This window comes from Pinus tabuliformis, chromosome 9, assembly GCF_031772625.1.
Source record: "Pinus tabuliformis cultivar Carrire ecotype Pingquan chromosome 9, CPIR1, whole genome shotgun sequence".
In the NCBI taxonomy this organism is placed as follows: Eukaryota; Viridiplantae; Streptophyta; class Pinopsida; order Pinales; family Pinaceae; genus Pinus; species Pinus tabuliformis.
This window is the reverse complement of record NC_142307.1, coordinates 588,135,174-588,151,500: the sequence shown is the minus strand read 5'-3', so window position 1 is coordinate 588,151,500 and position 16,327 is coordinate 588,135,174. Positions and strand designations below refer to the sequence as shown.

Sequence of the window (16,327 nt, the reverse complement as noted above, 5' to 3'; positions counted from 1 at the left end):
TTTCCCAATTTCTCCTTGTCTAAACCAGAAGGAGAAATCCTTATTCTTCATATATTTGGATCGGATCAGCTCTCCCCAAATACTTCGACTATTGATACCCCTCCAAAGTGATTTCAAAATAAGAGCCCATCCAAAGAACTTTAAGTTAAGAATACCCCAGCCACCCAAGATTTTGGGTCTAGTGATCTTTTCCAGCTTCACTAAATGATACTTATTGTTCATACTTGCACCAGACTAGGAAATTATATTATTTAATTCGTTTAAAATAATTAAAAAATTAACTTACTGTTAATTTAAACTTGATCCTTAACAAACACACAAATATTTTCCACCCCATATTAATGTTAATGTTAGTGTTCAATAAAATAAATTCAACTTTTCAATTTATTTAGGTATAATTAATATTAGCGAATCACAACAAACACTACACATTAATGTTAATGTTAGTGTGCAATAAAATAAATTCAACTTTTCAATTTGTTAATGTTAGTGTGCAATAAAATAAATTCAACTTTTCAATTTGTTTAGGTATAATTAATATTAGCGAATCACAACAAACACTTTTAGTGACAGCTACAATCTTTACTCTTCGGCTCTCTGTTGTAGTTGGCCATAACAACGATTGCAGTTGGCCATAACAACGAGCAAGATGTTTTTTTACGGGGAAGAATCCCTGTTGAAGAATCAACATATTACATAATAGGTATACAATATTTGTATAAATCTGTACAATTAAAATTCTTACAATCGTTGCATCACTTTGATGTCAACCTTCGTTGCATCACTCTGATGTCAACCTAGCATAGACAACCTATGATGCGAAGCATCCAGCATGTAGGTGAATCGAGGCCGGGTGGGGAGGGCATTATTGCACTGTCCCAACCACCCAGGACACATCACGGGTACATCAACAAGCAAGATGTTGTTCCAAAACCCTTTCGTCTATCATTTATCAACAGCCACTGGAATCAGTAAGCGTTTATTCTCATACCATCCTCATTTAAATTCTTTGATTCTATCAAAATTCTCAATTTCTCCTCCACCGTTCATAGTCAGATCTTCTGATATCCATAACTTCGTTTCAAATACCAAATCCCTGCAATCCTCGAGACCTTATATCGCTCCATACAGAATGGTATACTCCACAAAATTGCCCTTCGAAAGGGCACCCCAACAACGAAATCTCATCATCCAATCCAATTCAGACAACGCCTCAGAGGACGACTTAGACGACGAATAGGAGAAGAAGAAGCAAGCCGAGAAACCCAAGGGCCCCGTGGACCCTAGAAAACACAAACCCTTGTTCGACCCCTTCAACGAGAACCCTGTGATTTAGGAGCCCGACGACCCCACAGACCTCCAGGAGGTCTTCCACAAGATGAGAGAGGACAACCTTGTTCAACAGGCCGTCGAGATGTTCAACGCTCACTCCAAGGACGGGCTAACCCACGAGGCCATGAAGCTCTTTGGATAGATGAAGGTGAAGTCTAGGATGCCAGATGTCATTGCACAGACTGCCCTCGTGGAAGCCTATGCCAAGGATGGCAAGCCCAAGGACGCGCTCAAGGTCTTCATGATAATGCAAGCCTTGGGGTGCCTGCCCAATTCATATAGCTACTCTGTTCTCATTCAGGGGCTGTGCCAAGCTGGAATTCTTCAGGAGGCAGTAAAATATGGCAAACAATAAATCCAATGCTATTGGGTATTGAATGCCTTATAAGAGACAATATTTAATGCACTCTAAGAGCTTGATGGGACAACCCTAGTCATTCTCTCGGATACATGCTTGATGGAACAACCCTAGTCATTCTCTCGGATACATACATGGACATATGTAAGATTTCTACGACACAACAGCCATAAGAATTTCAAGCCACCTCCACCTCCGCCTTGATCGCTACCGCTACCACCAGTGTGTAGGAACGCAGGCATATACAATACAGGATATACAATGTACGCATTTAATTGGCATGTTAATTTGAATTTGAATTTTGAGTTTCAATTTAAAAGCCTGCTCTCAAAATTTTAATCTCTATAACTATGACAGCCTAGAGGGTGCAACAAAAGGATGCCCGTCCTGCTCTTTGGAGGGTGCAACGAAATGTGGTCTAGTGGTTTCGGTGGTGATCATGGTGAACGTGATGCCGAGGTCTCAAATCCTCAGCGTGGTGGTAGCACTACTTTTGAGGTGCTGGGGACTTCTCAGGCATTGCGCTCACTGCAACAGTTGCACGAAGACGCTGAGGCGCAGCAAGATATACAATAGCTATTCTACCAAGGGGGAGAGCAACTTCTTTTGTGATGGTAGTTACGAGCCCTACCTGTGGATACACAATTCCTCTCATGCTGCTAAATATTTCATCTCACCCACGGTAGCCAAACAGCAATACATTAGTCCTGATGACCTTCGTGAATGCCTGGAGATGAATATTTATCTGGATGGAGGGAATGGTAGTTTCTCTGTACTCAAGATGCCCCCTACCTGTGGATACACAATTCCTCTCATGCTGCTAAATATTTCATCTCACCCACGGCAGCCAAACAGTGATACATTAGTCTCGATGACCTTCGTGAATGCCTGGAGATGAAGATTTATCTGGATGGAGGGAATGGTAGTTTCTCTATACTCAAGATGCCCAGAAGCCGCTGAGGTTTTCTTTAAGTTTAACTATTGAGGTCAGAATATATATCTACATACGCACTGCAATATATTTTCATCGAAATTTTTCTTTATTTAGATTTGTTGAGTTTGTTTCTTCTCAGCAACTTTGCATAATTACTTCCTCTAGAGATCAGACATTTTCATTTATTATATCTTCTGTCTTGTGCGTTTGCAGGTTTACATTTATAGGTAATGGCACGTACAACATATTACTAGTTCTTTTATTGTGAATACCATTTATTTTTTGCTCTGCCAGAGAGGTTTACAATGGCATAGTCTGGGTTATGCTAAATAAGTTTACACTGCATAATCTTGGTTTTATAGGAAAATTTTAATCATTGCTTTGGCAAAACCGCTGAGCATAGTGGAGATTTTTACATATTTTTTGAAACATAAGAGAGAGAAAATACTGAGAGCCAGAAACAACTGCTATAGATCTTTGAAAGAAACTCTAATGAAATGCGAAATTGTTTTGTTTTTTTTTTAATGATATCTGCTGAAATTTTTACAGGTTCATGGGTTCATAAGATGTCTAAGTTGGACCATTTGTAATTTTGCAAATGATTTTTAAAGTTTGAGTACTCCTGTTTTAATATATCATGGAAATAGAATTGTTCTATATCTATATATGTTTTGGCGTAATGGTTGTGAGGAGGATATATTTGATTTTAATTTTTTTAATGGTTATTTTAAAATTTGAATGTACATTTTGTTTTATTGAAATGTAATTTTAAAATTATATAAAAATAGATTTAATATTATAAAATATTTTATTATAATAAGTTTTCTCAATTTTATATTTTAAAATATTTTTTATTAAATGTATTGGATTTTTTTGGTTGGAATCTGGGTAAACAATTTATTTATTTTGGTGAAATTTTGATTATTTATTATTTAAAATTTATTTTTGCTTATATAAATTTAGCATCTTAACAACTTTAGTACATTTTGATTTGAAAGAGTTCACAAATCAATATTATGATTCCAATAAATCTTTACAAGATTTTAAACCTTTTTGACTAAAAAAAATATACTCAAAAAACTTTTAAAACATATCATAAATTCAAACCAATTTAATTAACATAAAAATATTAATTTTAAAAGTTTATTATTTTTTAATCCATTTAAATGTATGAACAACTAGTAAATAAAGAGAATTTTTTAAAATGAGTTTTAAAGAGGATATTCATTGATTTAAAAAAAAATACACAGTCAATCTGCCATTGAAAATTTTAAAAACCAGGAGGAGTCAAAAGGTAATTCAAATACACAAAATTCTATTAAAAGCAGGTCCCAAGTAAATCAACAAACCCAAAAACATAATTTCAAGCATATATTAAAAAAATTCATGTAGATATTCTTCATCAGAACATTAAAATTCCACACTCATATTTCAAGAGCTTCTGAAATTCCTAAATGGATACTATGGTTCAAATGGATTCTACAACATAGAAACATCAAAAATAAATTATTGGAACATGGATTCCATGTTCCACATATGAATATCGTTTAATGATCCGGATTTAAACAGGAACACAACAAATTACAGAGACAACCATAAACACAAAGATGCAGCAGAAATAATACTTCATTTCATTAATGTAAAATATTGAGATATGCTTACAAATAGAAAATGGAAATAAATAGCTAGGGCGATGGTAGCTTATCTCTAAGAAGAGATGTGGTGGCTACATGCCTCTAAATTGTGTTACAATGAGGCTCAAAGGCCTATTTATTGTTGAGAAATAATGGAAAACCCTAAACATCCAAAAACCTAACCCTAGAAGATGAAACGCCAAACTGTGGGCCCCATTTGGGTAAATTGGTACATCGACTTCCCGGGGTTGTAACTTTGGCATACGATATCCATTTGACACATACAATATCTTGTTAGAAAGATCTATCTGAGAACTACAACTTTGGGAAGGGCGACATCATTCCATGGACCCATGTTGCCCCCAAATTTCCCAAAATACGTCGTTTAGGGCCTCAAAACGGCTCCGGAAGTTCAGGACTCAAAAAACTACTAAAAATAGTAAACTGTGCTACAATTTAGGAAACTAAAAAACTGAAAGAAACCATGGTAGGTGTCCAAGTGGACTTGGTGGGTGGCAACCAATATCCACCCAGATCATTCCTCTCCCCTTAGGAAGCAATGGTCCCCATTGCGTTGAGTTCCTCCATGAGATGTGGAAACTTCTGCTGAACTTGGTCCCTGGTGAGCCACTTGCCCTGGTGAAGGAGTTGGCCTGCTTTGACAACTCGATACAATTGAATGTTCTGTTGGCGAGTGTGCTTGATCTGTGTGTCCATGATCTGATCAGTTGCAGTGTGTTCCATGCACTCTAGATTTAACTCTGTGGGTGTGAGTTGTTCTGCAATGTCGGAGGTGTCTAGTAATGGTGGAAAGTATGGCCAAAGGTGGTCCACATTGAACATTGGGTACAGACCGAGGAATGGGGGAATGCTGAGCTCAAATGCATTGTTTCCCATAGCCTTGGTAATGGTGTAAGGACCATATCGAAGTGGTTTGAGTTTCCGATAGGCTCAGGTAAGGCGTTCCTTTTGCAAATGCAACCAGACTTTGTCACCCACCTGAAACTTGTGTGGCACCTAATGTTGATCATGTCACTGCTTGTACTTGGCATTTGATTTCTCCAGAATGTCATGGTATTGCTGGCGAATATGTTGGATGTGCTCAATGAAGCTATTTTCCTTATCTATTTTAGACTGGACATGAGCCGAACCTATGTGAGTAGTTGCAAATCGTATGGCCACATCAATGGGACATAGTGGCTAGAATCGCAAGCCCACCTGAAAAGGGTTGTGGCCAGTCAAGCTGTGGAGAGCCCAATTGTAGTTGTGCTGAACATAGGGGAGGCTCTCGTCCCATGTGCGTGGATGCTTTGAGTTGTACATGCGTAGAATGTGTACAATCATCTTGTTGACAACCTCTGTCTGGCCATCAGTTTGAGGATGGAGGGCTGTGGACTTAGTGAGTTTGGTGTCCAACATTGACCACAGACTAGACAAAAATCTACTAAGGAACCTGTTGTCCCAATCTGAGATGATAGATTGTGGGATCCCAAAGTGTACCCACACTCGTTGAAAGAAAAGTTTAGCAATGGCTTTTGCCGTGATATTCTTCTTGCAGGCTGCCAGAATGGCCATCTTCAAGAACCTATTGACGACCACAAAAACACAGTAATTTCCATGCTTATTAGTGGAGGGAAGGCCTAACATGTAATCCATGCAGACGGATTCCCAAGGTCGACTAGGGGTAGGTAGCGGGGTATATAGGCCTTGCTCCTTGACTGTCGATTTGGCAATGGCACAGGAAGTGCATGATCTAATGTACTTCCCAACATCCCGTCGAAGATTCGGCCAATAGAAATACTTTTGCAGTACTGCCACCATTTTCTCGACCCCGAAATGCCCAACAACTCGACTATAGTGTGATTCCCAAATCATCTTGGCACGCTCGCTTGAAGGAATACAAAGGTGACCCAGGTTGCATAACAGGGCATCCTAGAGGTGAAAATCTAGAACATGTTGACCCTCCAAGAGTGTCTGGTATGTGTGGCCGAATTCTGGGTTGCTTTTGTAGAGAAGTGGCTAATCAGCAGTCTCGTGCCCACAAGAGTTCGGCATGGTGGTTAATGACATGATCGGTGGTCGACTGAGGTAATCTACAACATTATTGGTCCTGTCCTTCTTACACTTGATATTCAAATGGAACTTTTGTAGATATGTGGACCACTTCTGATGGCAGTCATTTTGCAATTTCCCTTGGGTCTGTATGAACTGGAGGGGTCGGTGGTCTATGTGGATGACCGTTTCCTTCCCCAAAATGTAATGTTTCCATTGTCTACAGGCCTACACAATGGAATACTTTTCTTTGTCATAAGTGGGATACTTTCGGACTGTGTCTGAAAGTGTCTCACTGTGATATGCCACTGGATGCCCGTGTTGAGTAAAGACTGCCCCAATAGCATAGTCAGAGGCATCTGTCTCGACCTCAAATGGTTGTTGCAAGTCTGGCAAGGTGAGCAGTGGTATCGAGCAGAGGTGATCTTTCAACTCTGTGAATGCCTTTAGTTGAGATTCAGACCAAAAGAATTTTTCTTTCGCTCCTCCTTTGGTGACTTGACTCAAGGGCCAAGTGATATGAGAAAATCCCAACACAAACCTACAGTAGAAGTTGGCAAGGCCTAGAAAGCTGTGGAGCTCTGTTAGAGTGGTTGGAGAGGGCCAATCCCGAATGACTTGGATCTTGGTTGGATTCACATCCACCCCCTGTTCATCAATAATGTATCCTAGATACTAAACCTAGGTCATGCCAAAAGTGCATTTCTCAAAACTGGCACATAACTTGTGTTGCCGCAGTGTTTGCAGAACCTGTCGGATGTGGTGGAGGTGCTCTTCCCAACTCTAGCTGAAGATCAGGATGTCATCCAAGTATACCACTACAAATTAGTTGGTGAATGGCTGCAAGATGTCATCCATTAGCCTCATGAAGGTTGCAGGAGCATTTGTTAATCCGAAAGGCATAACCAACCATTCAAAAAGGCCCTCCTTGGCTTTGAAGGCAGTCTTCCACACATCGGAGGGTTCGATTGGTACCTAGTGATATCCTAACTTCAAATCGATCTTGCTCAAATATTTTGCCCCCTTTAGTTGGTCCAAGAGGTCATCAATCCATGGGATCGGGTACTTATTACGGATAGTGATCTTGTTCAGCACCCGATAGTCAATACAAAGTCTCCAAGTCCCATCCTTCTTTTGTACCAACATGATTGGGCTCCCACAGGGGGATGAACTTGGATGGATGTGACCTTTCTGTAGCAGCTCCTGAATCTACCTCTTGATTTCATCATTCTCCAAAACAGAGCGTTGATAGATTGGTCCATTGGGCAGTGATGCACCTGGGGTCAGATTGATGGAGTGCTTAACCTGACGGTGTAGAGGAATTCTTGCGGGGGAGGTGAAGATGTCCTTGTACTCCTCCATGACCTTTTCCATCTAGAGTTGTCATGCGGAGGGGCCAGGTCTGGAGGTTGTGGCCACTGTCTTCTTCTTTTCTTGAGGGTGTATCATTAGGAAAACAAATTTCTCGATTTTGGAAATGAGCTTACTGCATTGTTTTGTAGTAACCAAAGAGATGGTGGTAGGCGGTGCTACCTCCGGTATCCTATACAACTTATTTTCCAAAGTAATAATAACAACACGAGGCCTTGATTCATACACAGCATGTCACTTCCACAAGTATGGTTGGCCTAATAATACATCACAAACATCAAGGGGAGCAATGTCACACAATATCTTGTCCGTGAAGGGCTTGATGTTGTATGGAAGGCGACACTACTAGCTCACGCGAGGATCTCGTCCTTGGTGAAGCCACCCGATGGTGTATGGTTGTGGATGTGCTGTGGTCAATAAGCCCAGCCGCTTCACAACCTCTGCCGAAATGAGGTTCTTTTGGCTCCTATTGTCGACAATGAACTGCAGCGAGGATCCCTTTACCCAGATCTGGGAGTGGAAGAGATGCTTCTCCTCCTCTGGATCTTCAGGTTCCTCTTTCTGGATCTTCATGGTGGCAACAGTGGCGTTGGGCTCTGCATCGATAATCTGCTTCCCTTTGTGATTCCCCTTGTCCGGTTTTGACTCAGAGTCAAGACATGCATCTGATTCTGAAACCTTTAGCTCAGCCACTAGTGACTGCTCGGCCTGATACTTGCTTGTGTTGTGAGTAGAGCTCTTATGGAACTCACACCATTTTCCCATGTCCTTTGTCAGCTTTTCGGCACTGTTCTTTGCTTACAACTTTGACAGGTTGTCTTGGGTCACCATGCCTTGGTTTTGTCCTTTATTCTACAGTTTGGGGGCACCTTTCCCTTACTTTGGATTCACAGATCCAAAGTCATGCTTCTTCTATTTAAACTTTTGCTTGACCTTAACGGCATATCAGTATGTCGTGCTAAGCGAGGAGATGTTCATGAATTCTATTTCTTCCTGGATGTACTTGTGCAGGCAGTTGTAGTATTTGAGTATCAAATGTTGCTCTGAATCCTTGATACCCAACTTTGTGTGAAGGGTATGGAAAATATTGGTAAACTCTGGCATGTCTTGGTCCCTTCCCTACTGCAGCGTGGTCGACTTTATGTATTGATCCTCATAGCTTCCAACAGGGTAGTACTACTCCTTAATGGCATCCCGAAACGAATTCCAAGTGGGTGCAACTGAAAACAGTGGCCGATATTTTCATCCTTCTTTTCGCAGTAGGTTTCCCACTAGTCCTTGACGTGAGGGGCTACTTTGAGAAGAGCGAAAATAATCTTTCCCCGATGGGAAAAATCATGAACAGAAAAATAACCCGCTAGCAAATTTAACCATTTATCGACAACACCTGTGTCTATCTGACCCTCGAATATGGGGATTTCAAAATTAACTTTACCTTAAATGGTGTGGTGTTTCCAGAGTAGATGTGGGAAGTCAATGCGTCACCCCTGGGTAGCTGCTGAAGGATCTGGGCAAAGTTGTCCATCATTGCTTTCCTTTGTCACTCGAGGGCTTCTTCGACCAATATTTTGATAGGATCTCTTGCCCCCTCATCTCTCTTCTCATCCACCATGGAAGGGCGTCGAGGTTTGCAAGGCTGGTCTTGCAAAGGTTCGACTAGTTCAAGCCCTAATTCCTTATATCCCGACCTAGTTGGGGACATGCAAAGAAAAACAGAGAAAAAGAAAACCTGGCTCTGATACCACTGATCCGAATTTAAATAGGAACACAACAAATTACAGAGATAACCATAAACACAAAGATGCAGCGGAAATAATACTTCATTTCATTAATGTAAAATACTGAGATATGCTTACAAACATAAAATGCAAATAAACAGCTAGGGCAATGGTAGCTTATCTCTGAGAAGAGATGTGGTGGCTACATGCCTCTGAACTGTGTTACAACGAGGCTCAAAGGCCTATTTATTGTTGAGAAATAACGGAAAACCCTAAACATCCAAAAACCTAACCCTAGAAAGTGAAATGCCAAACTATGGGCCCCGTTTGGGTTAATTGGTACATCAACTTCCCGGGGTCGTAACTTTGGCATATGATCTCCGTTTGACGCATACAATATCTTGTTAGAAACATCTATCCGAGAACTACAACTTTGGGAAGGGAAACATAGATCCATGGACCCATGTTGCCCCATATTTCCCAAAAACCGTCGTTTAGGGCCTCAAAACAGCTCTGGAAGTTCAGGACCCGAAAAACTGCTAAAAATAGTAAACTGTGCTACAATTTAGGAAACTGAAAAACTGAAAGAAACCATGGTGGGGGTCTAAGTGGACTTGGCGGGCGGCCACCAATATCCACCTGGATCATTTAAACCGTCACAGAAATCTCCTAGCTGGATTCTGGGAGATTTGCTAATCAATATTTTATTTATTTTCTCTACTCCCACCTTTTTTTTTAAATAGGTGGGCATCATTTTTCTGTCTAAACTATATATCTTGATCATGTATCTTTAGCTTTTACATAAAATATGTCATTCTACTTCTAGTCACTCACCCAAATCAGAATTTAATATTTTCTATCCAATCTTTCTAGACAAAAATTATCTGCAAAAAACGATCATCTTTAATTTCTACATAAAATATGTCATTCTACTTCTAATCACTCACCCAAATCAGAATTTATTATTTTATATCTAATATTTCTAGACAAAAACTATGTTCAAAAGAATTAATTTGCAGAGAAAACTACATAGTTGTGGCTAAATCATGAAAAAAAAACACAAAGTGGCTAAACAATATTTATGTTGTCAGTACCATGGCTAGATCCATTGAAAAATGTAGAGAAATATATCTTCATGGGTGACCTGTTGCATACTTCTACACAGAATCTACTCTATCATTATGTTCCCTATAGATATGACAAAATGACAAATTGAATTTTTTTAACATTGTTCTTATCCAATGCATTTAGTTTATGAGCATTGGTAGTCCAAATGTTCATGTCTTCATTACCCAATCTATAGTCACCTTGAAATCTCTGAAAATATCCACAAAAGCAATTCCAATTAAGCTTGCACAAAATAAAACCGCCAAAAAAATCTAAAAACTTTGCTCTATAGAAGCAATTCCAAGTCATCTTGCACAAAATAAAACCCCCAAAAAAACTATAAACTATACTCTATTATTTTTGTTCTGGCACCATTCTTCCAAGAGATAAAAATCTCCAGGCTTCAAAACAACATAAAATTGGCTACCACATTCTGCTGCATCAAAAAAACCTACTAATGTTTTTTTCCAGATATCCTCCAAATAGTAAACCCTTGTAGAAAATTTCTTGGTTTTCTGCCCAATCTACATATAAAAGCTTGTTATCTTCAAGCAAGTGTATCTTACATCTACTACTATCACTTCCAAAATATATGCATTTAGGCTTCTCCAAATACCCATAGAATGTAAAAAACAGACTCCTATAATCTCATTTATAAATTTTAAAAATTACACCATTAAAATAAATAAATAAATAAAAATTCTCTTTCTAAATTAAAAAAAAATACAAAAATACAACCAATGTTTTTAATAATACCTTTAGTACCAGTATGATTCATAAATGAACTATGGTGTACTTTCACCCATTGATGTCACACTAAGCCATTTTGGTGACACAAGTACAGTTTTAATTAGTTATTCATTTTATAAACATATGGACCAATTAAAGTATAGTGCTTCCTCGTTGCTTTAGTGGGGAGACTTTGACGTTGTGACCGGCTACATGCGCTCAAATCCCATCAGCCATGCTATTACTTTTAATTTTTCATTTTTTTAGTAATTTTTTTTTTTAATTCAATTATTTTTCAAATTTTGAAAAAAGAGTAGGTGAGTCTAAGAAGAGTTGCATTAGGAAAAAAAAAAAAAACTAGCGGAGGGACATCAATTGTTGCGTGTTTTTTTCTGCCATGACATAAAACAATAATATCAATATTGAATGGATTGTACGACATGTGTCTAACATATCATCTCACTTGTCGTGGTAGTTGGGGAATTAACACCTGCCTCGTTTCTCGTGTTTTTCCTCCTCTTTTAGGGTTTAGTGTTTACTGCATTTCGAAGGCTATGTTATTTTGCTTGGGGTCGGTGTGTGGGAATTCTTCTGCCCCATTGTTGTTCAATCAATGCTTTGATGTTGGTCAACATACACTCAGTGATTGCACTCGACTAGTTTCATTGCTGAGAGAAATGGTTTGTGTGCTGAGAGAAGCAGTTTGTGGGGGATTCAGGGGTTTGAATGTTGTGATTCAGGGCTTCATTTTTTATGCCTCGTTGCTCCATGGATTTGGTGCACCAGCGCTTGGTACAATCTCCCGTTGTCAACTGAGCCCTAAATTTCCATTAACTCAACAATGGACACGGTGGACATGGGGTTTTCGCACTCCAGTGGGTTTTTTCGAGGTTAAGTTCTGTTGCTTGTGAATTTTTCTAGCATTTTCACTGGTTTATTTGGAATTATTTTTAACACCTTTGTGATTTTGCAACAAGTGAGCATGGTTGGGTTCGCAGATGAGGTTTCATGAAGGGTTGAGGTCTTCAAAATTGATGCAACATGGTTTGTGTAGCTTGGTGGCTTTGTTGATGATTGTCTAGTAGGATTACATTCCTACTAGTTGCTAACTCTGTTTTTTTAAACGCATTCAAACCATGGGAAGTTTGTGCTATTTGGTGTTTTTATGTTTATGGTTCACTGTAAATTTTGCATAGGGTTCACTGTAAATTTTTCTCGGGGTTCATTGTAAATATTTCCCTGTTTCTATGCTTAGGGTTCACTGTAATTTTTCTTGGGGTTCACTGAATTTTTGCTTGGGGTTTAGTGTAATTTTTCTGGGGTTTTATGCTTGAGGTTCACTATAACTTTTTAGGGGTTTTTTCGCTTTTGGGTTATTGTAAATTTGAGGAATCCTCATCTTTTGAGCTTGATTACCAAAGAGAATGAGTCATTTTGATCTTGAAAACCTTCTTTGTCGAGATTCCATGGCCCTGACCGCACCTTGGGAAGAAAATAAAGATATAAAAGCATTACTTTCTTTGGGGGTTTATACATTTCTCAAGGTTGTTCATTTGATCTTTCAAAAGTTGTCAAATCGCCCACGTAAAGGTAGTAATTAGGTCCCAATCCATTGCACATTCTATGATTACTTCCATCTCATTAGGAAGATTTTGGGGTTCACCTTCGTCTATCATCTTGCATTGCTTATAGTTCAGCGAGGGTAATATTTTACGCCATATTTTTCAGTTTCTTCTATTTTATACACATATATAAATACACATTGTAATATGGCTAGTTATGCCTCTATAAGGACCTCTGCCCCAACCTTCCTACTAGAGGTATTAGACTTTCTGAAGATCCATGCTGCAATATCTTGGTGTGTCGTGCAGAGCGATTTATTTGAAAGAACTCAATGAGACAAATGAGAGGAGATACAACATAGGTAACTTACAGGCCTCCTAGCTGAATATCTCTTGCCCATTCTAGAATTTATGACTTGTTCTTTCAATAGTTTTGAGCCACTCCCTGTGGTACCTTGGACATTGCAAATTCCACTATAATTTGGTCTAATTTGTTTTCAATTTTTATGAACAATGTCTTTTTTTGTTATCTATGTTTCTTTGGTGAACTCTTCCCTGAAAGGAAGACTTAAGTTGGACATTGATCTCTCTATTCTTGACGATCTGATCTATGCTACTTGTAACCTCTTTTGTTTTAAGTAATGAAAGTAAGGTATTTTTTTCTTCTTGCAAACAAAAGGGTGAAGTATAGCCCCTTTGCTCAATTTTCACTTACATAAATCTCATTTTGATTCGGTCTGAGCCATAATCATAAAATTTGTAAAGAAAAAGCCTCACATTTGTTTGGAAACTTCATAGTTTCTATCTCCTTGTTGAAGGCTTGTATTTGAAAAATCATCCTTAGAGAAGGGCCTTGATATTAAACCTCCTTACATTTAACTTATGCCTGAAAAGATAGAAAGTTATATAGATAAGGTTTAGCTCAAATTAGGTTGTAGTTTGCTCAACAATTTAATCTACACTTGATACTCATATTTAATCCACTTGTTTGTCTTGATTTTGAATGATGATAGAAATTTCAGTTGAGTAATAAGTATTGACATGAGTTGTGGAGTTAAAAACACCTTGGGATACTGAGGAAGTTGGGATGAGTTCCATTTTTCATTTGAGACTTTCGACATGCCTAGATGCTTCTAGGATTCTTTCTTGTCATCCATTATGTTTGTTCCACCTTTTTTTCTCTATTCATAACAAGACAATTATGAATTTGTTTGATTAAAGAGTTTTGAATCTATTTGATTCAATGGATTCATGGAAAATCAAGTTTTTTAATAGATTGTGTGGTATTCTTTCTTGTCATCCACCATGTTTTGATTGGATTTTCTTCTCTGGTCATAAAAAGACATTTTTGAGTTTTTTTTATTAAAAAATGTTGAATTTTTTTGATCCAATGTAGTCATGACAGATCAACAAAATTGAATTGAATTATGTGTTATTCTTTCTTTTCATCCACTGCATTTTCCTCACAATTTCTTCTCTGGTCATAACATGATGGCTGTGAATTTGTTTGATTAAAGAATTTTTTTATTTTTTTTTTTTATTCAATGGACTCAAAATGTTTTAATTAACCCAATTGCAAGGGAAGCAGAGCTATCCCCCATAAACATTGTCAAATGGAATTGAATGCATTTTCAATTGTAATAGTGAGGGAGAAATTAGGAGGTTGAAAATGACCACCAAAATAAATGGAGTCATCATGTTTGCATCGATCAAAACTACTTATTGTTGTTGTTCACTGTTTTATGGAGTTTTAAAATTATAAAAAGTAATTTTTTCATGATACATTATTCCCTCATTTGTCATTTATTTAACAACTTGGAGAAAAATGTGATGTTGTGGATTATTTGGTATGTAATGGCAGAACAAAAGTTCCATTTGCATTCTAAGCTAGAATTTCTCCATTCAAATAGACTATGAGTGTTGCTTCTAAAATGGATTTCGATTACAATGTTGCAAACAATATGGAACAAACCGACCTAGATTATAAGCCAAAATCCTCACGTGACAAGAAAAAGAGTTAATCCATCCAAAATCCACATCATAATGTGGTTACAACAAAAAACATATCACACCCCTAGGCTAGATCGCCTCCAAAATCTTTAGTGCACAAAAATTTTGAGTTCCTTGCTTGATAAGCATACATAGGATTGACACCTGCACTGGTAGGAATATAGCAAGTGGGTAAACCCCCATTCTGATACTAAGGCACTTGAATGTTTATGAGGTCTTGGAATAATGGTGTATTATCTACAATTTGGTAATATGTGGTTAACATCATCCTGGTTTCACTAACTGTGTTTGCATCATTGTCAATTGTTATCCCTCTTTCTCTTTGAAGAATTTTTTGAGCCTTTCTTGCTTCTTTTCCTACCTTTCTATTTGTTTTTTATGGTCCTTTTGTTGCCTTACTTTCTCTCTTTCAAACCTTTCCTCTGCTCAAAGTTGTGTTGTAGCAATCCTTGCTGCCTTCTTTTCCTTGACTAAATCCTTCTTTTTCCATTTTAATTCTTCAATGTCAGGTTTCCTTTTTTTAGACTCAACTAATAGGGCTATATAGTTTATGAGGTGAGTAACTGTGAAATTTGGCCGAAACAAGGACTACCCAGTGTTCCATGTTTTTTTTTCATTGACACTATCTCCACTGGTAGCTTTAGTAACCAACTAAGTAACTTCTCATTCCCTGTGTGCTGCATGCCATTAGTTGACACTTGTCATTCAATATCTGGGACTACTGATTGAACTATATTATTCTCTTTGTATGATTCCTCATTATGTGCACTATCTTCTTCCATTGATCTATTGTCCATAAAAAAATGAACAATTTCGTTGTTCAATTCTGTTGGTTGTGAAGGCATGTTCATGCTTTCTTCATTCGTTCTTAAGACATCATGCTTTTTTATATTCATCATGGCTTCTACCAACCATGATGGTGGGGTTACTTGGCTAGGAAATGTCAATTGGTCATTGTTTCTTCCTAGTGAAATAGTAACAATATATTTTTTTCAACCACATTATCATTGTCAGTTTGATGATCAACAAAGTCATTAAGAATATCAGCAACTGAAGTTCCATGTGCTTCAGTTGGTAAAACAACCTCCATGTTACTGCCAATTCATTCATGATTGTATTGTGTTTCACTTACCTATTTATCTTCATCACCATATAAGTGTCCTTGAGAGAGGGAAATTATATTATCAGCTGCAACTACATCTTCATGTTCATCCACTTCTTCTTGAATTTCAACATCTTCTTGGACATTCCCTTCTTCTTAATCATTTACATGAAATGCCTGGCTACAACCAGTATCATGCATAAGAGCATCATAGTTCAGTGGCCATATTCTAGTCCTCCTAAAGCCAACCTTGACATTTGATGGTGTGAGAGCCCTTTTAAAGACTTTACTTACAAGCTATGCTAGCTCAAACCTTTTCACCTCGAACCCTGGATTCTTTTCCATCCATGCAGCTCGCTCTGACCTTAAATAGTTCTTGAAAGGGCTAAACTCACTAACATCAAGGGGTTGAAATCTA

General features: G+C 38.1%; 1 pseudogene; it reads left to right on the top strand.

The window, feature by feature from the left end:
- Nucleotides 1-919: 919 nt before the first annotated feature.
- Nucleotides 920-16,327, top strand: part of LOC149149931 (uncharacterized) — a 38,708-nt pseudogene continuing 23,300 nt past the window's right edge.